This window comes from Arachis ipaensis, chromosome B1 (assembly GCF_059453495.1).
Source record: "Arachis ipaensis isolate K30076 ecotype BB chromosome B1, ASM5945349v1, whole genome shotgun sequence".
In the NCBI taxonomy this organism is placed as follows: Eukaryota; Viridiplantae; Streptophyta; class Magnoliopsida; order Fabales; family Fabaceae; genus Arachis; species Arachis ipaensis.
In genome coordinates, this window is record NC_142436.1 from 90,199,735 (window position 1) to 90,225,236 (window position 25,502).

Below are 25,502 nucleotides of genomic sequence, written 5' to 3' on the forward strand. Positions count from 1 at the left end.
GATCAGAGACTAAGTTTGCTAAATTAGAAGTGTTTTGTTCAGAGTTCTCTGTCTGTTGCTGAGTGGATGATGGAAAAGGCTTGCTATTGCTAAACCTGTTTCTTCCACCATTGTTAAAGCCTTGTTGAGGCTTTTGTTGATCCTTCCATGAGAAATTTGGATGATTTCTCCATGATGGGTTATAGGTGTTTCCATAAGGTTCACCCATATAATTTACCTCTGCTATTGCAGGGTTCTCAGGATCATAAGCTTCTTCTTCAGAAGATGCCTCTTGAGTACTGTTGGATGCAGCTTGCATTCCATTCAGAATCTGAAAAATCATATTGACTTGCTGAGTCAATATTTTATTCTGAGCTAATATAGCATTCAGAGTATCAATTTCAAGAACTCCCTTCTTCATAGGCGTCCCATTATTCACAGGATTCCTTTCAGAAGTGTACATAAACTGGTTATTAGCAACCATGTCAATGAGTTCTTGAGCTTCTGCAGGCGTTTTCTTTAGGTGAATGGATCCACTTGCAGAAGTATCCAATGACATTTTAGCTAATTTAAATAGACCATCATAGAATATATCCAGGATGGTCCATTCTGAAAGCAAGTCAGAAGGACACTTTTTGGTCAGTTGCTTGTATCTTTCCCAAGCTTCATAGAGGGATTCACCTTCTTTCTGTCTGAAGGTTTGAACATCCACTCTAAGCTTGCTCAGCTTTTGAGGAGGAAAGAACTTGGCTAAGAAAGCCGTGACCAGCTTATCCCAAGAGTTCAGGCTATCTTTGGGTTGAGAGTCCAACCACACTCTAGCTCTGTCTCTTACAGCAAAAGGGAAAAGCATGAGCCTGTAGACTTCAGGATCTACTCCATTAGTCTTAACAGTATCACAGATCTGCAAAAATTCAGTTAAGAACTGAAAAGGATCTTCAGATGGAAGTCCATGAAACTTGCAGTTCTGCTGCATCAGAGAAACTAATTGAGGTTTCAGCTCAAAATTGTTTGCTCCAATGGTGGGGATGGAGATGCTTCTTCCATGTAAATTGGAATTAGGTGCAGTAAAGTCACCAAGCATCCTCCTTGCATTATTATTATTTTCGGCTACCATCTCCTCTTCCTGTTCAAAAATTTCTGAAAGGTGCTTGCTGGATTGTTGTAATTTAGCTTCTTTTAGTTTCCTCTTCAGAGTCCTTTCAGGTTCTGGATCTGCTTCAACAAGAATATTCTTGTCTTTGCTCCTGCTCATATGAAAAAGAGGGAACAGAAAAATAATAATAATAGGGATCCTTTTTACCACAGTATAGAGGTCCCTGTGTGAGTAGAAGAAAAAAAGAAGAAAAGAATGTAATGTAAGGAAAGAAACACAAAGGTGAGGGGAGCAGAGATGTGAGATGAAGAGAAGTGTTAGTAGATGAATAGGTAAATAGAATGAGATGAGAGAGAGAGAATTTTCTAAAATTATTTTTGAAAAAGAGTTAGTGATTTTCGAAAATAGTTTTTGAAAAAGGTTAGTAATTTTTGAAAATCAAAAATTAAAATAATTAGTTAATTAAAAAGAATTTTTGAAAAAGAGGGAGATATTTTCGAAAATTAGAGAGAGAGAGAGAGTTAGTTAGGTAGTTTTGAAAAAGATAAGAAACAAACAAAAGTTAGTTAGTTAGTTGAAACAAATTTGAAAATCAATTTTTTTGAAAAGATAAGAAGATCAGAAGTTAGAAAAGATATTTTAAAATTAAATTTTTGAAAAAGATATGATTGAAATTAGTTTTGAAAAAGATTTGATTTTTAAAATCTCAATTAATGACTTGATTCACAAGAAATCACAAGATATGATTCTAGAACTTAAAGTTTGAATCTTTCTTAACAAGCAAGTAACAAGCTTGAAATTTTTGAATCAAAATATTAATTGATGATGTTATTTTCGAAAATTATGTGATAAAGATAAGAAAAAGATTTTTGAAAAATATTTTTATGACTTTCGAAAATAGATAAGAAAAATGAAAAAGATTTGATTTTTGAAAAAGATTTTGAAAAAGATAAGATTTGTAAATTGAAAATTTGATTTGACTCATAAAAACAACTAGATTTTAAAAATTTTTTGAAAAAGTCAATCCAAATTTTCGAATTTATGAGAAGAAAAAGAGAAAGATATTTTTTTGATTTTTGAATTTTTAATGATGAAAGAGAAAAACATGAAAAAAGATGCAATGCATGAAAATTTTGGATCAAAGTATGCGATGAATGCAAGAACACTATGAATGTCAAGATGAACACCAAGAACACTTTGAATGTCAAGATGAACATCAAGAACTTATTTTTGAAAAATTTTATATGCAAAGAAAACATGCAAGACACCAAACTTAGAAATCTTTCATGTTTAGACTCTATGGATGCAAGAATGCATATGAAAAACAAGAAAAGACACAAAACAAGAAAATATCAAGATCAAACAAGAAGACTTACCAAGAACAACTTGAAGATCATGAAGAACACTATGAATGCATGATTTTTTCGAAAAATGCAAGATGAACATGCAATTGACACCAAACTTAAAATCTGACTCAAGACTCAAACAAAAAACACAAAATATTTTTTATTTTTATGATTTTCTAATTTTTTTTGGTATTTGTTTTTCGAAAATTAATGTGAAAAAGAAAAAAATAAGGATTCCAAAATTTTTAGTATGAATTCCAGGAATCTTGTGTTCTTAGTCTAAAGCTCCAATCTGAGGGTTAGACATGGCTTAATAGCCAGCCAAGCTTTAGAAGATATTGATACTTTCCATGTATAGAGCAACTAAGTGTGTGAGAATCAACAAGCTCTTGTGATGATAAGTTGAAACCCCAGTCCAACAGATTAGACATGGCTTACAGCCAGCCAGGATTCAACAAATCATCATGAAACACTAGAATTCATTCTTAAAAATTCTAAAGAAAAATATATTTTTGAAAACATTTATTTTAAAATATATTTTTGAAAACAATCCCCGGCAACGGCGCCAAAAACTTGGTGCACGAAATTGTGATCTCAGGCAACGGCGCCAAAAACTCTGTACGCACGTCTTAATAAATCATTTTTCATTCACAACTTCGATACAACTAACCAGCAAGTGTACTGGGTCGTCCAAGTAATAAACCTTACGTGAGTAAGGATCGATCCCACGGAGATTGTCGGTATGAAGCAAGCTATGGTCATCTTGTAAATCTCAGTCAGGCGGATATAAAATAATCATGGAGTTTTCGAAAGTAAATAATAAACTAAGGATAGAAATACTTATGTAAATCATTGGTGAGAATTTCAGATAAACGCATAGAGATGCTTTCGTTCCTCTGAACCTCTGCTTTCCTGCTGTCTTCATCCAATCAGTCTTACTCCTTTCTATGGCTGGCTTTATGTAAGGACATCACCATTGGCAATGGCTACTTTTGATCCTCTCTGGAAAATGGTTCGATGCGCTGTCACTGCATGGCTAATCGTCTGGAGGCATCACCATTGTCAATGGCTGCATCCCATCCTCTTGTGAAAATGGTCCAAATGCTCTGTCACAGCACGGCTAATCATCTGAGTTTCTCGATCATACTGGAATAGGATTCACCCTCCTTTTGTGTCTGTCACTACGCCCAGCACTCGCGAGTTTGAAGTTCGTCACAGTCATTCAATCCCAGAGTCCTACTCGGAATACCACAGACAAGGTTTAGAATTTCCGGACTCTCATGAATGCCGCCATCAATCTAGCTTATACCACGAAGATTCTAATTAAGAGATCCAAGAGATACTCATTCAATCTAAGGTGGAACAGAAGTGGTTGTCAGGCACGCATTCGTGGGGGAATGATGATGATTGTCACGTTCATCACATTCATATTGAAGTGCGAATGAATATCTTAGAAGCGGAATAAGTTGAGTTGAATAGAGAAACAGTAGTACTTTGCATTAATTCATGAGGAACAGCAGAGCTCCACACTTAATCTATGGAGTGTAGAAACTCTACCGTTGAAAATACAGAAGTGAAAGGTCCAGGCATGGCCAAATGGCCAGCCCCTCTGATCTAAGAACCAGACGTCCCAAGATATCTAATACAATAGTAAAAAGTTCTATTTATAATAAACTAGCTACTAGGGTTTACAGAAGTAAGTAATTGATGCATAAATCCACTTCCGGGGCTCACTTGGTGTGTGCTTGGGCTGAGCTTGAATGTTACACGTACAGAGGCTCTTTCTGGAGTTGAACGCCAGGTTGTAACGTGTTTCTGGCGTTCAACTCTGGTTTGTGACGTGTTTCTGGCGTTTAACTCCAGACAGCAGCGTAGAACTGGCGTTCAACGCCCTTTTGCGTCCTCTAAACTCGGCCAAAGTATGAACTATTATATATTTCTGGAAAGCCCTGGATGTCTACTTTCCAACGCAATTGGAAGCGCGCCATTCTGAGTTTTGTAGCTCCAGAAAATCCATTTTGAGTGCAGGGAGGTCAGAATCCAACAGCATCAGCAGTCCTTCTTCAACCTCTGAATCTGATTTTTGCTCAAGTCCCTCAATTTCAGCCAGAAAATACCTGAAATCACAGAAAAATACACAAACTCATAGTAAAGTCCAGAAATGTGAATTTAACATAAAAACTAATGAAAACATCCCTAAAAGTAACTAGATCCTACTAAAAACATACTAAAAATAATGCCAAAAAGCGTATAAATTATCCGCTCATCACCTTGATATAAGTAGTATTTTCTATTGTCTCATTTTTGCAAATGGTAGGAACACTACCACCAAAACATTATTCAGTCAGCAGAGGACCAGAAAACCCTTGGAGTTACTTCTTTCTTTTTAGTATACTATCCCTGAAAGGCTGCATTGGTGAAGTTAGATTAATAAGGTGATGGTGTTTGATTAAATCCAGTTGTGCATTGTCATTACCTCTTTCCCCAGCATTTTTATTGGACTTCTATTATTATGTTGTGATCGTTGTACATTCTGCTAAATTTGGTATTATTCTCCTTGTAGACGGATATTGCAGTCTAGCCTTGGATGTCAAGTGATCCTACCACCAGACAGTTTCCTTACCATTAAATTACCATTTATGTGGAGTGTGCAGCTTCATAATGGAATCAAATATCCTCTTAACCCATTTGAAATACAAACAGAAATGACTGCCTGGATTACCAAGGGTACAGTACTGTAGATCTTTTCCAAGGGGATCAATGATAAGAGCACTCAAACACAGTAAAAGCTTGTTAAAATCTTTGGGCGGTGGTGCACGAAATTGTGATCTCAATAGTGCCAAAAACTTGGTACGCATGATTGTAATCTCAACTCCTTTTCACAACTCCGCACAACTAACCAGCAAGTACACTGGGTCGTCCAAGTAATAAACCTTACGTGAGTAAGGGTCGATCCCACGAAGATTGTCGGCTTGAAGCAAGCTATGGTCATCTTGTAAATCTCAGTCAGACAGATTCAATTGGTTATGAGGTTTTGATAATTAAAATATAAATAAAATATAAAATAAAGATAGAAATACTTATGTAATTCATTGGTGGGATTTCAGATAAGCGTATAGAGATGCTTTGTTCCTTCTGAATCTCTGTTTTCCTACTGTCTTCATTCAATCATTCATACTCCTTTCCATGGCAAGCTGTATGTTGGGGGATCACCGTTGTCAATGGCTACCGTCTGTCCTCTCAGTGAAAATGGTCCAAATGCACTGTCACCGCACGGCTAATCATCTGTTGGTTCTCACTCATGTTGGAATAGGATTCATTGATCCTTTTGCGTCTGTCACTACGCCCAACACTCGCGAGTTTGAAGCTTGTCACAGTCATCCCATCCCAGATCCTACTCGGAATACCACAAACAAGGTTTAGACTTTTCAGATCTCAAGAATGCTGCCAATTGATTCTAGCTTATACCACGAAGAGTCTGATCCTTCGGAATGGAGGCTAAGAGATACACATTCAAGCTCTTTTTCATGTAGAACGGAAGTGGTTGTCAGGTATGCGTTCATAGGTAAGAATGGTGATGAGTGTCACATAATCATCACATTCATCATGTTCTTGGGTGCGAATGAATATCTTAGAATAAGAATAAGCTTGAATTGAATAGAAGAACAATAGTACTTTTCTTTAATTCATAAGGAACAGCAGAGCTCCACACTTTAATCTATGGGGTGTAGAAACTCCACCGTTGAAAATACATAAGTAATGAAGGTCCAGGCATGGCCGTGAGGCCAGACTCCATGGTCTAAGAACTTAACATTCCAAAGATGGTCAAAATATGTAAAATAAATCACTAAAAGTAGTTTTTATACTAAACTAGTAGCTAGCGTCACAAAAAATAAGTAACTAAGTGCAGATAGTGCAAAAATCCACTTCCGGGGCCCACTTGGTGTGTGCTTGGGCTGAGCATTGAAGCTTTCATGTGTAGAGACTCTTCTTGGAGTTAAACGCCAGCTTTGGTGCCAGTTTGGGCATTTAACTCCAGCTTGTAACTCAGTTCTAGCGATTAACGCCAGAATAGGGCAGGAAGTTGGCGTTTAAACGTCAGGTTGCGTCATCAAAATTCGGGCAAAGTATAGACTATTATATATTGCTGGAAAGCCCAGGATGTCTACGTTCCAACGCAATTAAGAGCGCACCAATTGGGTTTCTGTAACCCCAAAAAATCCATTTCGAGTGCAGGGAGGTCAGAATCCAACAGCATCTGCAGCCTTTTTTCAGCCTCTGAATAAGATTTTTGCTCAAGTCCCTCAATTTCAGCCAAAAAATACCTGAAATCACAGAAAAATACACAAACTCATAGTAAAGTCCAGAAATGTGAATTTTGCTTGAAAACTAATAAAAATATACTAAAAAGTAGCTAGATCCTACTAAAAACTACCTAAAAACAATGCCAAAAAGCGTATAAATTATCCGCTCATCACAACATCAAACTTAAATTGTTGCTTGTCCCCAAGCAACTGAAAATCAAATAGGATAAAAAGAAGAGAATATACTATAAATTCCAAAATATCAATGAAACTTAGCTCCAATTAGATGAGCAGGACTAGTAGCTTTTTGCCTCTGAACAGTTTTGGCATCTCACTTTATCCTTTGAAGTTCAGAATGATTGGCATCTATAGGAACTCAGAATTTAGATAGTGTTATTGATTCTCCTAGTTCAGTATGTTGATTCTTGAACACAGCTACTTTATGAGTCTTGGCTGTGGCCCTAAGCACTTTGTTTTCCAGTATTACCACTAGATACATAAATGCCACAGACACATAGTTGGGTGAACCTTTTCAGATTGTGACTCAGCTTTGCTAGAGTCCCCAGTTAGACACATAGCTTGTACCTCAAAGATTCCCAATTTCTCCATTACAGAGAGGGGCATGAGGTTTATCCCTGACCCCAGGTCACACAAAGCCTTCTCAAAGGTCATGGTGCCTATGGTACAAGGTATGAAGAATTTTCTGGGATCCGGTTTCTTCTGAGGTAATGTCTGCCTCATTAATGCATTCAGTTCATTGGTGAACAAAGGGGGTTCATCCTCCCAAGTCTTAGTACCAAATAACTTGGCATTCATCTTCATGATTGCTCCTAGATATTTAGCAACTTGCTCTTCAGTGATGTCTTCATCCTCTTCAGAGGAAGAATATTCATCAGAGCTCATGAATGGCAGAAGGAAGTTCAATAGAATCTCTATGGTCTCTGTATGAGCCTCAGATTCCTTTTGTTCCTCAAAGGGAAACTCCTTTCTGTCCAGAGGACGTCCCATGAGGCTTTTCTAACTGGGACTCACATCCTCCTCACTCTCTCCAGGTTTGGCCATGTTGGTCATGATTATGGCCTTGCACTCTCTCTTGGGATTTTCTTCTGTATTGCTTGGGAGAGTATAGGGAGGAGTTTCAGAAATCTTCTTACTCAGCTGACCCACCTGTGCCTCCAAATTTCTAATGGAGGACCTTGTTTCATTCATGAAACTTAGTGTGGTCATGGATAGATCAGAGACTATGGTTGCCAGGCCAGAATGGCTCTGTTCAGAATTTTTTGTCTGTTGCTGAGAAGATGACGGAAAAGGCTTGCTATTGCTAAACCTATTTCTTCCACCATTATTATTGAAGCCTTGTTGAGGCTTCTGTTGGTCCTTCCATGAGAAATTTAGATGATTTATCCATGAAGGATTATAGGTGTTTCCATAGGGTTCTCCCATGTAATTCACCTCTGCCATTGCAGGGTTCTCAGGATCATAAGCTTCTTCTTCAGAAGATGCTTGATGAGCGGATAATTTATACGCTTTTTGGCATTGTTTTTAGTATTTTTTTTAGTAGAATCTAGTTACTTTTAGGGATGTTTTCATTAGTTTTTATGTTAAATTCACATTTCTGGACTTTACTATGAGTTTGTGTGTTTTTCTGTGATTTCAGGTATTTTCTGGCTGAAATTGAGGGACTTGAGCAAAAATCAGATTCAGAGGTTGAAGAAGGACTGCTGATGCTGTTGGATTCTGACCTCCCTGCACTCAAAATGGATTTTCTGGAGCTACAGAACTCAAAATGGCGCTCTTCCAATTGCGTTGGAAAGTAGACATCCAGGGCTTTCCAGAAATATATAATAGTCCATACTTTGCCCAAGTTTAGACGACACAAACTGGCGTTCAACGCTAGCTCTCTGCCCAATTCTGGCGTCCAGCGCCAGAAACAAGTTGCAAAGTAGAGTTCAACGCCCAAACTGGCACAAAAGCTGGCGTTCAACTCCAAGAATAACCTCTCCACGTGTAGACTTCAAGCTCAGCCCAAGCACACACCAAGTGGGCCCCGGAAGTGGATTTATGCATCAATTACTTACTTCTGTAAACCCTAGTGACTAGTTTATTATAAATAGAACTTTTTATCATTGTATTCGGAGTCTTGGTTACTCTGGTTCCCCTCTGGGGCCGAGACCAATGAACTCCATTATCACTTATGTATTTTCAATGGTAGAGTTTTTACACTCCATAGATTAAGGTGTGGAGCTCTGCTGTTCCTCAAAGATTAATGCAAAGTACTACTGTTTTCTATTCAATTCATCTTATTTCGCTTCTAAGATATTCATTCGCACTTCAACCTGAATGTGATGAACGTGACAATCATCATCATTCCCTATGAACGCGTGCCTGACAACCACCTCCGTTCTACCTTAGATTGAATGAGTGTCTCTTAGATCTCTTAATCGGAATCTTCGTGGTGTAAGCTAGAATGATGGCGGCATTCAAGAGAATCCAGAAAGTCTAAACCTTGTCTGTGGTATTCTGAGTAGGATTCAATGATTGAATGACTGTGACGAGCTTCAAACTTGCGAGTGCTGGGCGTAGTGACAGACGTAAAAGGAGGGTGAATCCTATTCCAGCATGATCGGGAACCTCAGATGATTAGCCGTGCCGTGACAGGGCATCTTGGACCATTTTCACAAGAGGAGGGGATGTAGCCACTGACAACGGTGATGCCCTTGCATAAAGCCAGCCATGGAAAGGAGTAAGACTGATTGGATGAAGACAGCAGGAAAGCGGAGGTTCAGAGGAACGAATGCATCTCCATACGCTTATCTGAAATTCTCACCAACGATTTACATAAGTATTTCTATCCTTCTTTTATTATTAATTTTGAAAACTCCATAACTATTTTATATCCGCCTGACTGAGATTTACAAGGTGACCATAGCTTGCTTCATACCAACAATCTCCGTGGGATTCGACCCTTACTCACGTAAGGTATTACTTGGACGACCCAGTGCACTTGCTGGTTAGTTATGCGAAGTTGTGAAGATATGTTTAAACCATGGTTCTGTGCATCCGTTTTTTGTGCCATCCCCAGGGAATCAATTTCGAACAATAATTCACAACCTGAGTAGCAATTTCGCATACGAAGTTTTTGGCGCCGTTGCCGGGGATTGTTCGAGTTTGGACAACTGACGGTTCATCTTGTTGCTCAGATTAGGTAATTTTCTTTTTGTTTTATTTTCAAAAATTCTTCAAAAATATTTCAAAAATTTCTCATTTGTTTTCGAAAAAATTTTAAAATAAAAATGTTTTCAAAAATATATTTTTCTTCAGAATTTTTAAGAATGAATTCTAGTGTTTCATGAAGCATGTTGAAGCCTGGCTGGCTGTAAAGCCATATCTAATTCCTCTGTAGGGCATGTTAGGCTTGTCATGTCTGAGTTACATACTAAAGCTTGGCTGGCTATTAAGCCATGCCTGACCCTTTGATTGGAGCTTTAGACTAAAGAGCATAAGATTCCTGGAATTCATATTAAAAATTTTGGAATCCTTATTTTTCTTTTTCAAATGATTTTCGAAAAAATTAAAAGAAAATATAAAAAAAATAAAAAAAATCATAAAAATAAAAAATATTTCATGTTTCTTGTTTGAGTCTTGAGTAAAGTTGAAAGTTTGGTGTCAATTGCATAATCATCTTGCATTTTTCGAAAAATTCATGCATTCAGAGTGTTCTTCATGATCTTCAAGTTGTTCTTGGTAAGTTTTCTTGTTTGATCTTTGCATTTGCATGTTTTATGTCTTTTCTTGTTTTTCATATGCATTCCTGAATTCTCTATGTCTAAGCATTAAAGAATTCTAAGTTTGGTGTCTTGCATGTTTTCTTTGCATTAAAATTTTTTTTCAAAAATGTGTTCTTGATGTTCATCTTGATCATCATAGTGTTCTTGGTGTTCATCTTGACATTCATAGCATTCTTGCATGCATTCATTGTTTTGATCCATAACTTTCATACATTGCATCATTTTTCTTGTTTTTCTCTCTCATCATAAAAATTCAAAAATCAAAAAAATATCTTTCCCTTTTTCTCTCTTAAAATTTCGAAAATTAGATTTGACTTTTTCAAAATTTTTTTTTTAAAATCTAGTTGTTTTTATGAGTCAAATCAAATTTTCAATTTAAAAAAATCTTATCTTTTTCAAAATCTTTTTCAAAAATCAAATCTTTTTTTTTTTAATTTTTTTAGTTATTTTCGAAAATTTCAAAAATATTTTTCAAAAATCTTTTTCTTATTTTTACATCATATTTTCGAAAATAACATCATCAATTAATGTTTTGATTCAAAAATTTCAAGTTTGTTACTTACTTGTTAAGAAAGATTCAAACTTTAAGTTCTAGAATCATATCTTGTGATTTCTTGTGAATCAAGTCATTAATTGAGATTTTAAAAATCAAATCTTTTTCAAAAACTAATTTCTATCATATCTTTTCAAAAATATCTTCTTATCTTACCTTTTTCAAAAAAGTGATTGCAAAATATCTTTTCTAACTTCCTAACTTCTTATCTTTTCAAAATTTGTTTCAACTAACTAACTAACTTCTTGTTTGTTTTCAAAACTACCTAACTAACTCTCTCTCTCTCTCTCTAATTTTCGAAAATATCTTCCCTCTTTTTCAAAAATTCTTTTTAATAAACTAATTATTTTAATTTTTGATTTTTTATTTTCGAAAATTACTAACCTTTTTCAAAAAAACTATTTTCGAAAATCACTAACTCTTTTTCGAAAATTATTTTCGAAATTCTCCCTCTCTCATCTCATTCTAATTATTTATTCATCTACTAACATCTCTTCCTCACATCACTCACCAAATTCGAACCCCCTCTTCCATCTGTGTTCGAATTTTTTTTCTTCTTCTTTTCTTCCACTCACCTAAAGGGAACCTCTATACTTGGGTAAAAAGGATCCCTATTATTATTATTTTTCTGTGCCCTCTTCTTTGTCATATGAGCAGGAGCAAGGACAAGAACATCCTTGTTGAAGCAGATCCAGAACCTGAAAGGACTCTGAAGAGGAAACTAAGAGAAGCTAAATTGCAACTATCCAGCAAGCACCTGTCAGAAATTTTCGAACAGAAAGAGGAGATAGCAGCCGAAAATAATAATAATGCAAGGAGGATGCTTGGTGACTTTACTGCACCTAATTCCAATTTACATGGAAGAAGCATCTCCATTCCTACCATTGGAGCAAACAATTTTGAGCTGAAACCTCAGCTAGTTTCTCTGATGCAGCAGAACTGCAAGTTTCATGGACTTCCATCTGAAGATCCTTTTCAGTTCTTAACTGAATTCTTGCAGATCTGTGATACTGTTAAGACTAATGGAGTAGATCCTGAAGTCTACAGGCTCATGCTTTTCCCTTTTGCTGTAAGAGACAGAGCTAGAATATGGTTAGACTCTCAACCCAAAGACAGCCTGAACTCTTGGGATAAGCTGGTCACGGCTTTCTTAGCCAAGTTCTTTCCTCCTCAAAAGCTGAGCAAGCTTAGAGCTGATGTTCAAACCTTCAGACAGAAAGAAGGTGAATCCCTCTATGAAGCTTGGGAAAGATACAAGCAGCTGACCAAAAAGTGTCCTTCTGACATGCTTTCAGAATGGACCATCCTGGATATATTCTATGATGGTTTATCTGAGCTATCAAAGATGTCATTGGATACTTCTGCAGGTGGATCCATTCACCTAAAGAAAATGCCTGCAGAAGCTCAAGAACTCATTGACATGGTTGCTAATAACCAGTTTATGTACACTTCTGAGAGGAATCCTGTGAGTAATGGGACGCCTATGAAGAAGGGAGTTCCTGAAATTGATACTCTGAATGCCATATTGGCTCAGAACAAAATATTGACTCAGCAAGTCAATATGATTTCTCAGAGTCTGAATGGAATGCAAGCAGCATCCAACAGTACTCAAGAGGCATCTTCTGAGGAAGAAGCTTATGATCCTGAGAACCCTGCAATAGCAGAGTTAAAATACATGGGTGAACCATATGGAAACACCTACAATCCATCATGGAGAAATCACCCAAATTTCTCATGGAAGGATTAAAAGCCTCAACAAGGCTTTAATAATGGTGGAAGAAACAGGTTTAGCAATAGCAAGCCTTTTCCATCATCCACTCAGTAACAGACAGAGAATTCTGAGTAGAATCCATCTAGCTTAGCAAATTTAGTCTCTGATCTATTTAAGGCCACTGTGAGTTTCATGAATGAAACAAGGTCTTCCATTAGAAATTTGGAAGCACAAGTGGGCCAGCTGAGTAAAAGGATCACTGAATCCCTCCTAGTACTCTCCCAAGCAATACAGAAGAAAATCCAAAAGGAGAGTGCAAGGCCATTGAATTAATCACCATGGCCGAACCTGTGAAGGAAGGAGAGGACATGAATCCCAAGGAGGAAGACCTCCTGGGACGTCCAGTGATCAATAAGGAGATTCCCTTTGAGGAACCAAAGGAATCTGAGACTCATCTAGAGACCATAGAGATTCCATTGAACCTCCTTATGCCATTCATGAGCTCTGATGAGTATTCCTCTTCTGAAGAGAATGAGGATGTTACTAAAGAGCAAGCTGCCAAGTTCCTTGGTGCAATCATGAAGCTAAATGCCAAATTATTTGGTATTGAAACTTGGGAAGATGAACCTCCCTTGTTCACCAATGAACTAAGTGATCTGGATCTACTGACATTGCCTCAGAAGAGACAGGATCCTGGAAAGTTCATAATACCTTGTACCATAGGCACCATGATCTTTAAGGCTCTGTGTGACCTTGGTTCAGGAATAAACCTCATGCCCCTCTCTGTAATAGAGAAACTGGGAATCTATGGGGTGCAAACTGCTAAAATCTCATTAGAGATGGCAGACAATTCAAGAAAATAGGCTTATGGACAAGTAGAGGACGTGTTAGTAAAGGTTGAATGCCTTTACATCCCTGCTGATTTCATAGTCCTGGATACTGGAAAGGAAGAGGATGAATCCATCATCCTAGAAAGACCTTTCCTAGCCACAGCAAGAGCTGTGATTGATGTGGACAGAGGAAAATTGATCCTTCAATTAAATAAGGACAACCTTGTGTTTACAACTCAAGGATCTCTCTCTGCATCCATGGAGAGGAAGCAGAAAAAGCTTCTCTCAAAGCAGAGTCAACCAAAGCCCCCACAGTCAAACTCTAAGTTTGGTGCCAAACCCCCATATCCAAACTCTAAGTTTGGTGTTGGGAGGTCTCAACAAAGCTCTGCACATCTGTGAGGCTCCATGAGAGCCCACTGTCAAGCTATTAACATTAAAGAAGCGCTTGTTAGGAGGCAACCCAATGTTTATTTATCTAATTTTATTTTTGTTTTTCATGTTTTCTTAGGTTCATGATCATGTGGAGTCACAAAATAAACGAAAAATTTACAAACAGAATCAAAAACAGCGGAAGAAAAATCACACCCTGGAGGAAGCACCTGTCTGGCGTTCAACGCCAGAACAGAGCATGGTTCTGGCGCTGAACGCCCAAAATGGGTAGTATCTGGGCGCTGAACGCCCAAAATGGGCAGCATCTGGGCACTGAACGCCAGAATTGCACCCTGGAGAAGAGCTGGCGCTGAACGCCCAGAACAAGCATGGTTCTGGCGTTCAACGCCAGAAATGGGCAACAAATGGGCGTTGAACGCCCAAAATGGGCACCAACCTGGCGCTGAACGCCCAGAGTTGTGTGCAAGGGCATTTTACATGCCTAATTTGGTGCAAGGTTGTAATTCCTTGAACACCTCAGGATCTGTGGACGCCACAGGATCCTCTCAGGATCTGTGAATCTCACAGGATCCCCACCCACCTCACCCTCTCTCTCTCCATTCATGGTCATCCCTTCTGTTTTCCATTCACCACTCACATCCATACACACATCCCTCTATCTCCTCCATATCTTCTTCTTCTTCATCTATTCTTTCTTCTCTTGCTCGAGGGCGAGCAATATTCTAAGTTTGGTGTGGTAAAAGCATAAGCTTTTTGTTTTTCCATTACCATTAATGGCACCTAAGGCCAGAGAAACCTCAAGAAAGAGGAAAGAGAAGACAAATGCTTCCACCTCTGAGCCATGGGAGATGGAAAGATTCATCTCACAAGCCCATCACTAAGAAAAGGATGGAGCAAACAAGAGAGCACTTTCATGAGTCTCAACAGGCACATGAAGAAGCTCATCATCAAGAAATCCCTGAGATACATCAAGGGATGCACTTGCCTCCACAGAAATTTTGGGAGCAAATCAACACCTCCCTAGGAGAATAAAGTTCCAACATGGGACAATTAAGGGTGGAACATCAAGAACACTCCATCATCCTTCATGAAATTAGAGAAGATCAAAAAGCAATGAGGGAGGAGCAACAAAGACAAGGAAGAGACATAGAAGAGCTCAAGGACATCATTGGTTCCTCAAGAAGGAAACGCCACCATCACTAAGGTGTATTCATTCCTTGTTCTTATTTCTTCTGTTTTTCGTTTTCTATGTTATGTGCTTATCTATGTTTGTGTCTTCATTACATGATCATTAGTAGTTACTAACTTTGTCTTAAAGTTATGAATGTCCTATGAATCCATCACATCTCTTAAATGAAAAATGTTTTAATTCAAAAGAACAAGAAGTACATGAGTTTTGAATTTATCCTTGAACTTAGTTTAATTATATTGATGTGGTGACAATGCTTCTTGTTTTCTGAATGTATGCTTAAACAGTGCATATGTCTTTTGAAGTTGTTGTTTAAGAATGTTAAATATGTTGGCTCTTGAAAGAATGATGACAAGGAGACATGTTATTTGATAATCTGAAAAATCATAAAAATGATTCTTGAAGCAAGAAAAAGCAGCAAAGAACAAAGCTTGCAGAAAAAAAAATAGGCAAAAAAAAATAGAAAGAAAAAGCAAGCAGAAAAAGCCAAAAGCTCTTAAAACCAAGAGGCAAGATCAAAAAGCCAATAACCCTTAAAACCAAAAGGCAAGGGCAAATAAAAAGGATCCCAAGGCTTTGAGCATCAGTGGATAGGAGGGCCTAAAGGAATAAAATCCTGGTCTAAGCGGCTAAACCAAGCTGTCCCTAACCATGTGCTTGTGGCGTGTAGGTGTCAAGTGAAAACTTGAGACTGAGCGGTTAAAGTCAAGGTCCAAAGCAAAAAAAAAAAAGAGTGTGCTTAAGAACCCTGGACACCTCTAATTGGGGACTTTAGCAAAGCTGAGTCACAATCTGAAAAGGTTCACCCAATTATGTGTCTGTGGCATTTATGTATCCGGTGGTAATACTGGAAAACAAAATGCTTAGGGCCACGGCCAAGACTCATAAAATAGCTGTGTTCAAGAATCATCATACTGAACTAGGAGAATCAATAACACTATCTGAACTCTGAGTTCCTATAGATGCCAATCATTCTGAACCTCAATGGATAAAGTGAGATGCCAGAACTATTCAAGAGGCAAAAAGCTATAAGTCCCGCTCATTTGATTGGAGCTATGTTTCATTGATAGTTTGGAATTTATAGTATATTCTCTTCTTTTTATCCTATTTGATTTTCAGTTGCTTGGGGACAAGCAACAATTTAAGTTTGGTGTTGTGATGAGCGGATAATTTATACGCTTTTGGCATTGTTTTTAGTATGTTTTTAGTAGAATCTAGTTACTTTTAGGGATGTTTTCATTAGTTTTTATGTTAAATTCACATTTCTGGACTTTACTATGAGTTTGTGTGTTTTTCTGTGATTTCAGGTATTTTTTGGCTGAAATTGAGGGACTTGAGCAAAAATCAGATTCAGAGGTTGAAGAAGGACTGCTAATGCTGTTGGATTCTGACCTCCCTGCACTCAAAATGGATTTTCTGGAGCTACAGAACTCAAAATGGTGCGTTTCCAATTTCGATGGAAAGTAGACATCCAGAGATTTCCAGCAATATATAATAGTCCATACTTTGCCCAAGTTTAGACGACGCAAACTGGCGTTCAACGCCAGCTCTCTGCCTAATTCTGGTGTCCAGCGCCAGAAACAAGTTGCAAAGTGGAGTTCAACGCCCAAACTGGCACAAAAGCTGGCGTTCAACTCCAAGAATGACCTCTCCACGTGTAGACTTCAAGCTCAGCCCAAGCACACACCAAGTGGGCCCCGGAAGTGGATTTATGCATCAATTACTTACTTCTGTAAACCCTAGTGACTAGTTTATTATAAATAGAACTTTTTATCATTGTATTCGGAGTCTTGGTTACTCCGGTTCCCCTCTGGGGCCGAGACCAATGAACTCCATTATCACTTATGTATTTTCAACGGTAGAGTTTCTACACTCCATAGATTAAGGTGTGGAGCTCTGCTGTTCCTCAAAGATTAATGCAAAGTACTACTGTTTTCTATTCAATTCATCTTATTTCGCTTCTAAGATATTCATTCGCACTTCAACCTGAATGTGATGAACGTGACAATCATCATCATTCCCTATGAACGCGTGCCTGACAACCACCTCCGTTCTACCTTAGATTGAATGAGTGTCTCTTAGATCTCTTAATCGGAATCTTCGTGGTGTAAGCTAGAATGATGGCGACATTCAAGAGAATCCGGAAAGTCTAAACCTTGTCTCTGGTATTCCGAGTAGGATTTAATGACTGAATGACTGTGACGAGCTTTAAACTCGCGAGTGTTGGGCGTAGTGACAGACGCAAAAGGAGGGTGAATCCTATTCCAGCATGATCGGGAACCTCAGATGATTAGCCGTGCCATGACAGGGCATCTTGGACCATTTTCACAAGAGGAGGGGATGTAGCCACTGACAACGGTGATGCCCTTGCATAAAGCCAGCCATGGAAAGGAGTAAGACTGATTGGATGAAGACAGCAGGAAAGCGGAGGTTCAGAGGAACGAATGCATCTCCATACGCTTATCTGAAATTCTCACCAACGATTTACATAAGTATTTCTATCCTTCTTTTATTATTAATTTTGAAAACTCCATAACTATTTTATATCCGCCTGACTGAGATTTACAAGGTGACCATAGCTTGCTTTATACCAACAATCTCCGTGGGATTCGACCCTTACTCACGTAAGGTATTACTTGGACGACCCAGTGCACTTGCTGGTTAGTTATGCGAAGTTGTGAAGATATGTTTAGACCATGGTTCTGTGCATCCGTTTTTGGTGCCATCGCCAGGGAATCAATTTCGAACAATAATTCACAACCTGAGTAGCAATTTCGCATACCAATGCTTCTTTAGTACTGTTGGATGCATCTTGTAATCCATTCAGACTCTGGAAAATCATATTGACTTGTTGAGTCAATATTTTGTTCTGAGCCAATATGGCATTCAGAGTATCAATTTCAAGAACTCTCTTCTTCTGAGGCGTCCCATTATTCACAGGATTCCTCTCAGAGGTGTACATGAACTGGTTATTTGCAACCATTTCGATGAGTTCCTGAGCTTCTGTAGGGGTTTTTAGATGAAGAGATCCTCCTGCAGAATGGTCCAATGACATTTTTTACAACTCAGATAGACCATCATAGAATATACATATGATGCTCCATTCTGGAAGCATGTCAGTAGGACACCTTTTGATCAATTGCTTATATCTTTCCCAAGCTTCATAGAGGGACTCACCTTCCTTCTGTCTGAAAGTTTGGATTTTCACACTAAGCGTGCTCATCTTTTGAGGTGGAAAGAATTTGGCCAGGAAAGCACTGACCAGCTTTTCCCAAGAGGTCAGGCTTTCCTTAGGTTGTGAATCCAACCAATTTCTAGCTCTGTCTCTCACAGCAAAAGGGAAAAGCATAAGCCTGTAGACCTCGGAAGCAACTCCATTGGTCTTGACAGTGTCACAGATTTACAAGAATTCAGCTAAGAACTGATGAGGATCTTCCAATGGAAGTCTATGAAACTTGCAATTCTGTTGCATTAGAGAAACTAATTGAGGCTTAAGCTCAAAGTTGTTTGTTCCAATGGCAGGAATTGAGATGCTTCTTCCATAGAAGTTAGAATAGGGTGCAATAAAGTCACCAAGCATCTTCCTTGCATCTCCACCATTGTTATTGGGTTCGGCCATGTCTCCTTCTTTTTCAAAAATTTCTGTCAGGTCCTCTCCAGAGGGTTGTGCTTTAGCTTCTCTTAGTTTCCTCTTAAGAGTCCTTTCAGGTTCAGGATCAGCTTCAATAAGAATGTCTTTATCCCTGTTCCTGCTCATATGAAAAAGAAAAGAACAGAAGAGAAGAGGAATCCTCTATGTCACAGTATAAAGATTCTTTTATGTGAGTAGAAGAAGAGAAGAATAGAAGAAGGAGAAGAGAAAAATTTGAACACAGAGAAGAAGAGGGGGTTCGAATTATGAGTAGAAGAGAAGTGTTAGTAGATAAATAAATAAATAGAAAGAGATGAGAAGGGAAAGAATTCAAAAATTAAATAAAATAAAATAAAAATATTTTTGTTTTTATTTTAAATATTAGTTATAATTCGAAATTTAAAAGAGAAATAAAATAAAATTAAATTAAAATTTAAAACAATTAGTTAATTTGAAAGGAATTTTGAGAAAGTGGTAAGGGATTTTCAAAAGTTAGAGAGAGAAAAGTAGTTAGGTGGTTTTGAAAAAGATATGATTGAAATAGAAAACTTTTTTAAAATCAAACAAAAAGTTAAGTGGTTAATTGAAAAAGAGTTGAAAATCAAATTTGAAAAGATAGGAAGTTAGAAAAGATTTTGAAAATTAATTTTTGAAAAAGATATGATTGAAAATTATTTTGAAAAATATTTGAAAAAGAAATTTAAAAATATTTGATTTTTAAAATTAAAGTTAATTACTTTACTAACAAGAAACAAAAAGATATGATTCTAAAATTTAAAGATGGATCCTTTCTTAATAGGCAAGTAACAACTTGAAATTTTTAAATCAAAATATTAAATGCTAGCGAAGAATTCGAAAATATGAGATAAAATAAGAAAAAGGTTTTGAAAATTAATTTTAAAAATTTCGAAATTATTAAGAAGAAAATTGAAAAAGATTTGATTTTTGAAAAGGATTTGAAAAAGATAGAATTTTTGAATTGAAAATTTGACTTGACTCATAAGAAACAACTAGGTTTTTAAAATTTTTGACTAAGTCAACTCAAATATTCGAAATTTATGAGAAGAATAAGGGAAATATATTTTTTTGATTTTTGAATTTTCAATGAAGAAAGAGAAAAACAACAAAATGACTCAAAACATGAAAATTATGAATCAAAACAAGAAAAATATGCAAGAACACTTTGAATGTTAAGATGAACACCAAGAACACTTGAATGTCAAGATGAACATCAAGAACATGTTTTTGAAAATTTTTAAGAAAAGAAACACATGCAAGACACCAAACTTAGAAATTTTCAATGTTTAGACACTAAAAAATTGAAAATGCATATGAAAAACAAGAAGAGACACAAAACAAGAAAATACAAAGATCAAACAAAGGAAATCATCAAGAACAACTTGAAGATTATGAAGGACACATGCATGAGTTTTCGATTATTTTAATGAAAATTAAAAATACGCAATTGACACCAAACTTAAAATTTGACACTCTACTCAAAGATGAAACACAAAATTTTTTGGTTTTTATGATTTTGTTATTTTTTTTATTTTTTGAAAATTATTTTGGAAAAAGAAAAATAAGGATTTCAAAATTTCTAATGAGAATTCCAGGAATCATGCAATGTTAGCCTAAAACTCCGGTCCAGGAATTAGACTTGGCTTACTAGCCAGCCAAGCTTTCAGTAAAAGCCCCGGTCCAAAACACTAGACATGGCCAATGGCCAGCCAAACTTTAGCATATCATTACGTTCAACAGCAAGATTGATAGAAATCAACAAGCTCTTGTGATGATAAGTTGAAACCTCGTTCCAAAAGATTAGACATGACTTCACAGCCAGCCAGACTTCAACAAATCATCATGAAACTCTAGAATTCATTCTTAAAAATTCTGAAGTCATAGAATAATTTATTTTTTTGAAAATTTTTCGAAAATAAAAATAATAAAAACAAAAAGCTTAAAATTAAAATAAAATTACCTAATCTGAGCAACAAGATGCACCGTCAGTTGTCCAAACTCGAACAATCCCCGGCAACAGCGCCAAAAATTTGGTGCACGAAATTGTGATCTCAACGGCGCCTGATGAGCGGATAATTATACGCTTTTTGGCATTGTTTTTACATAGTTTTAGTATGATTTAGTTAGTTTTTAATATATTTTTATTAGTTTTTAAATAAAAATCACATTTCTGGACTTTACTATGAGTCTGTGTGTTTTTCTGTGATTTCAGGTAATTTCTGGCTGAAATTGAAGGACTTGAGCAAAAATCTGATTTAGAGGCTAAAGAAGGACTGCAGATGCTGTTGGATTCTGACCTCCATGCACTTGAAGTGGATTTTCTGGAGCTACAGAAACCCAATTGGCATGCTCTCAATTGCTTTGGAAATTAGACATCCAGGGCTTTCCAGCAATATATAATAGTTCATACTTTGCCCGAGTTTAGATGACGCAAACTGGCGTTTAACGCCAGCTTTCTGCCCTATTCTGGCGTTTAACGCCAGAAACAAGTTGCAAAGCAGAGTTAAACGCCAGAAACAAGTTAAAAATTGGTGTTTAACTCCAAGGAAGACCTCTACATATGAAAGCTTCAATGCTCAACCCAAGCACACACCAAGTGGGCCCGGAAGTGGATTTCTGCATCAATTACTTAATTCTGTAACCCTAGTAACTAGTTTAGTATAAATAGAACTTTTTACTATTGTACTAGGGGTCTTTTTCCCTATTTTTCGAATTCATATGCCATTTGGGGAGGCTGGCCATTCAGCCATGCCTAGACCTTGTTCTTATGTATTTTCAACAGTGGAGTTTCTACACACCATAGATTAATGTGTGGAGCTCTGCTGTTCCTCGAGTATTAATGCAAAGTACTATTGTTCTTCTATTAAATTCATGATTATTCTTATTCTAAGATATTCATTCGCACACAAGAATATGATGAATGTGATGATTATGTGACACTCATCACCATTCTCACTTATGAACGCGTGATTGACAACCACTTCCGTTCTACATGAAAACAAGCTAGAGTGTGTATCTCTTGGATTCCTGGTCCACGATGCATGCTTGCCTCTCTTGACAACAGAGCTTTCCATTCCGTGAGATCAGAGTCTTCGTGGTATAAGCTAGAATCAATTGGCAGCATTCTTGAGATTCGGAAAGTCTACACCTTGTCTGTGGTATTCCGAGTAGGATCTGGGATGGGATGACTGTGACGAGCTTCAAACTCGCGACTGTAGGGCATAGTGACAGACGCAAAAGGATAGTAAATCCTATTCCTACACGATCGAGAACCAACTGCTGATTAGCCATGCGGGAAACCGTAGAGGACCATTTTCACTGAGAGGACGGGAAGTAGCCATTGACAACGGTGACACCCAACATACAGCTTGCCATAGAAAGGAGTATGAAGGATTGGATGAAGGCAGTAGGAAAGCAGAGATTCAGAATGAACAACGCATCTCCATACGCTTATCTGAAATTCTCACCACTGAATTACATAAGTATCTCTATCTTTATTTTATGTTTATTTATCTTTTTAATTATTAAAACTCTATAACCATTTGAATCTGCCTGACTGAGATTTACAAGGTGACCATAGCTTGCTTCAAGCCGACAATCTCCGTGGGATCGACCCTTACTCACGTAAGGTTTATTACTTGAACGACCCAGTGCACTTGCTGGTTAGTTGTATCAAAATTGTGAAAAAGAATTTAAGATTGCAAATGTGCGTGCTGAGTTTTTGGCGCCGTTGATGGGGAACGAATAATCACGATTTCGTGCACCAAGTTTTTGGCGCCGTTGCCGGGGATTGTTCAAGTTTGGACAACTGATGGTTCATCTTGTTGCTCAGATTAGGTAATTTTATTTTAATTTTAAGTTTTTGTTTTTATTCTTTTTATTTTCGAAAAATTTTCAAAAAAAAATATATTTTAAATTATTCTATGTTCTTCAGAATTTTTAAGGATGAATTCTAGAGTCTCATTGTGATATGTTGAATCCTGGCTGGCTGTTAAGCCATGTCTAACCTTTTGGACCGAGGTTTCAACTATCATGAGAAGAGCTTCTTTGTCTTTTTCAGCAATTTAGCGGTTGTATGTAATGTTCTGCTGAAGCTTGGCTGGCCATTGGCCATGTCTAGTGTTTTGGACCGGAGCTTTCACTGAAAGCTTGGCTGGCTAGTAAGCCATGTCTAATTCCTGGACCGGAGTTTTAAACTAACATTGCATGATTCCTAGAATTCTCAAAAAAAATTTTGAAATCCTTATTTTTCTTTTTCTTTTTCCATTCTCTTGTTTGAGTCTTGTGTCAGTTTTTAAGTTTGGTGTCAATTGCATATTTTTAATTTTCACTAAAAAAATTTCAAAAAAAAAATTCATGCATGGTGTTCATCATAATCTTCAAGTTGTTCTTGATGATTTCCCTTGTTTGATCTTTGCATTTTCATGTTTTGCATCTTTTCTTGTTTCTCATATACATTTTCAATTTGTTAGTATCTCAACATTAAAAGTTTCTAAGTTTGGTGTCTTGCATATGTGTCTTTTCTTAAAAATTTTCAAAAATAAATTCTTGGTGTTCATCTTTATCTTCAAAGTGTTCTTGGTGTTCATCTTGACATTCAAGGTGTTCTTGCATGTATTATGTGTTTTGATTCATAATTTCTATGTTTTAAGTCTTTTTGTTGTTTTTCTCTCTCCTCATTAAAAATTCAAAAATAAAAAAAATATCTTTCCCTTATTCTTCTCATAAAATTCGAATATTTGAGTTGACGTTTTCAAAAAATTTTAAAATCTAGTTGTTTCTTATGAGTCAAGTCAATTTTTCAATTTAAAAATCCCATCTTTTCAAAACATTTTCAAAAAAATCAAATCTTTTTCATTTCTCTTTTATGATTTTCGAAAATTTTAAAAAATTATTTTCAAAATCTTTTTTTTCTTAATTTCATTTCACAATTTCAAAACTTTTACTAACAATTAATGTGATTGGTTCAAAAATTTTAAAGTTTGTTACTTGCCTATTAAGAAAGGTTCAATCTTTAAATTTTAAAATCATATCTTTTAGTGTCTTGTTAGTCAAGTAATCAACTTTAATTTTTAAAATCAAATCTTTTTAAATTTCTTTTTCAAATCTTTTTCAAAATGATTTTCAATCATATCTTTTTCAAAGATCAATTTTCAAAATCTTTTCTAACTTCTTATCTTTTCAAAATTGATTTTCAAAATCTTTTTCAATTAACCACTTAACTTTTTGTTTGATTTTAAAATTCTTATCTTCTTCAAAACCACCTAACTAATTTTGTCTTTCTAATTTTCGAAAAACTCCTCCCCACTTTTTCAAAATTCCTTTTAATTAACTAATTGTTTTAAATTTGAATTTAATTTTATTTCTCTTTTTAATTTTCGAATAATAACTAATATCTAAAATAAAAACAAAAAATATTTTTTTTATTTTATTTAGTTTTCGAATTATTCTCTCTCTCATCTCTTTCTATTTATTTATTTCTCTACTAACACTCCTCTACTACTCAAAATTCGAACCCCCTCCTCTCCTTCTTCTATTCTTCTCCTCTTATACTTACATAAGGAATCTCTATACTGTGACATAGAGGATTTTCTTTTCTGTTCTCTTCTTTTTCATATGAGCAGGAACAAGGAAAAGAACATTCTTATTGAAGCTGACCCTGAACCTGAAAGGACTCTGAAGAGAAAGCTAAGGGAAGCTAAGGCACAACTCTCTGGAGAGGACCTGACAGAAATTTTTGAAAAAGAAGGAGACATGGTCGAACCTAATAACAATGGTGGAGATGCAAGGAAGATGCTTGGTGACTTTATTGCACCCTCTTCCAACTTCTATGGAAGAAGTATCTCAATTCCTGCAATTGGAGCAAACAACATTGAGCTTAAGCCTCAATTAGTTTCTCTAATGCAGCAGAATTGCAAGTTCCATGGACTTCCAATGGAAGATCCTCATCAGTTTTTAGCTGAATTCTTGCAAATCTGTGATATTGTCAAGACCAATGGAGTTAATCCCGAGGTCTACAGGCTTATGCTTTTCCCTTTTGCTGTAAGAGACAGAGCTAGAACATGGTTGGATTCACAATCTAAGGATAGCCTAAACTCTTGAGATAAGCTGGTCAGTGCTTTCCTGGCCAAATTCTTTCCACCTCAAAAGATGAGCAAGCTTAGATTGGAAATCCAAACCTTCAGACAGAAGGAAGGAGAGTCCCTCTTTGAAGCTTGGGAAAGATATAAGCAACTGATCAAAAGGTGTCCTACTGACATGCTTCCATAATGGAGCATCATAAGTATATTCTATGATGGTCTATCTGAGTTGTGAAAAATGTCATTGGACCATTCTGCAGGAGGATTTCTTCACGTGAAAACCCCTACAAAAGCTCAGGAACTCATTAAAATGGTTGCAAATAACCAACTCATGTACACCTCTGAGAGGAATCCTGTGAACAATGGGACGCCTCAGAAGAAGGGAGTTCTTGAAATTGATACTCTGAATGCCATATTGGCTCAGAACAAAATATTGACTCAGTAAGTCAATATGACTTCTCAGAGTCTGAATGGATTGCAAGCTGCATCCAACAGTACTAAAGAAGCATCTTCTGAAGAAGAAGCTTATGATCCTGAGAACCCTATAATAGCAGAGGTGAATTACATGGGAGAACCCTATGGAA

The 25,502-nt window shown here is 36.7% G+C and overlaps 3 non-coding genes across 3 annotated transcripts; 2 read left to right on the forward strand and 1 right to left on the reverse strand.

Moving 5' to 3' along the window:
• The first annotated feature begins 596 nt into the window (after positions 1-596).
• On the forward strand, positions 597-700 carry LOC148577426 (small nucleolar RNA R71). The gene has a single exon (XR_015903805.1). It is a non-coding gene; the product is annotated as a small nucleolar RNA R71 (small nucleolar RNA).
• An 11,549-nt stretch (positions 701-12,249) lies between these two features.
• LOC148577427 (small nucleolar RNA R71) lies at positions 12,250-12,357 on the reverse strand. Its single transcript, XR_015903559.1, has one exon. It is a non-coding gene; the product is annotated as a small nucleolar RNA R71 (small nucleolar RNA).
• Positions 12,358-18,298: 5,941 nt separating this feature from the next.
• LOC148577428 (small nucleolar RNA R71) lies at positions 18,299-18,406 on the forward strand. Its single transcript, XR_015904136.1, has one exon. It is a non-coding gene; the product is annotated as a small nucleolar RNA R71 (small nucleolar RNA).
• The last annotated feature ends 7,096 nt before the right edge of the window (positions 18,407-25,502 follow it).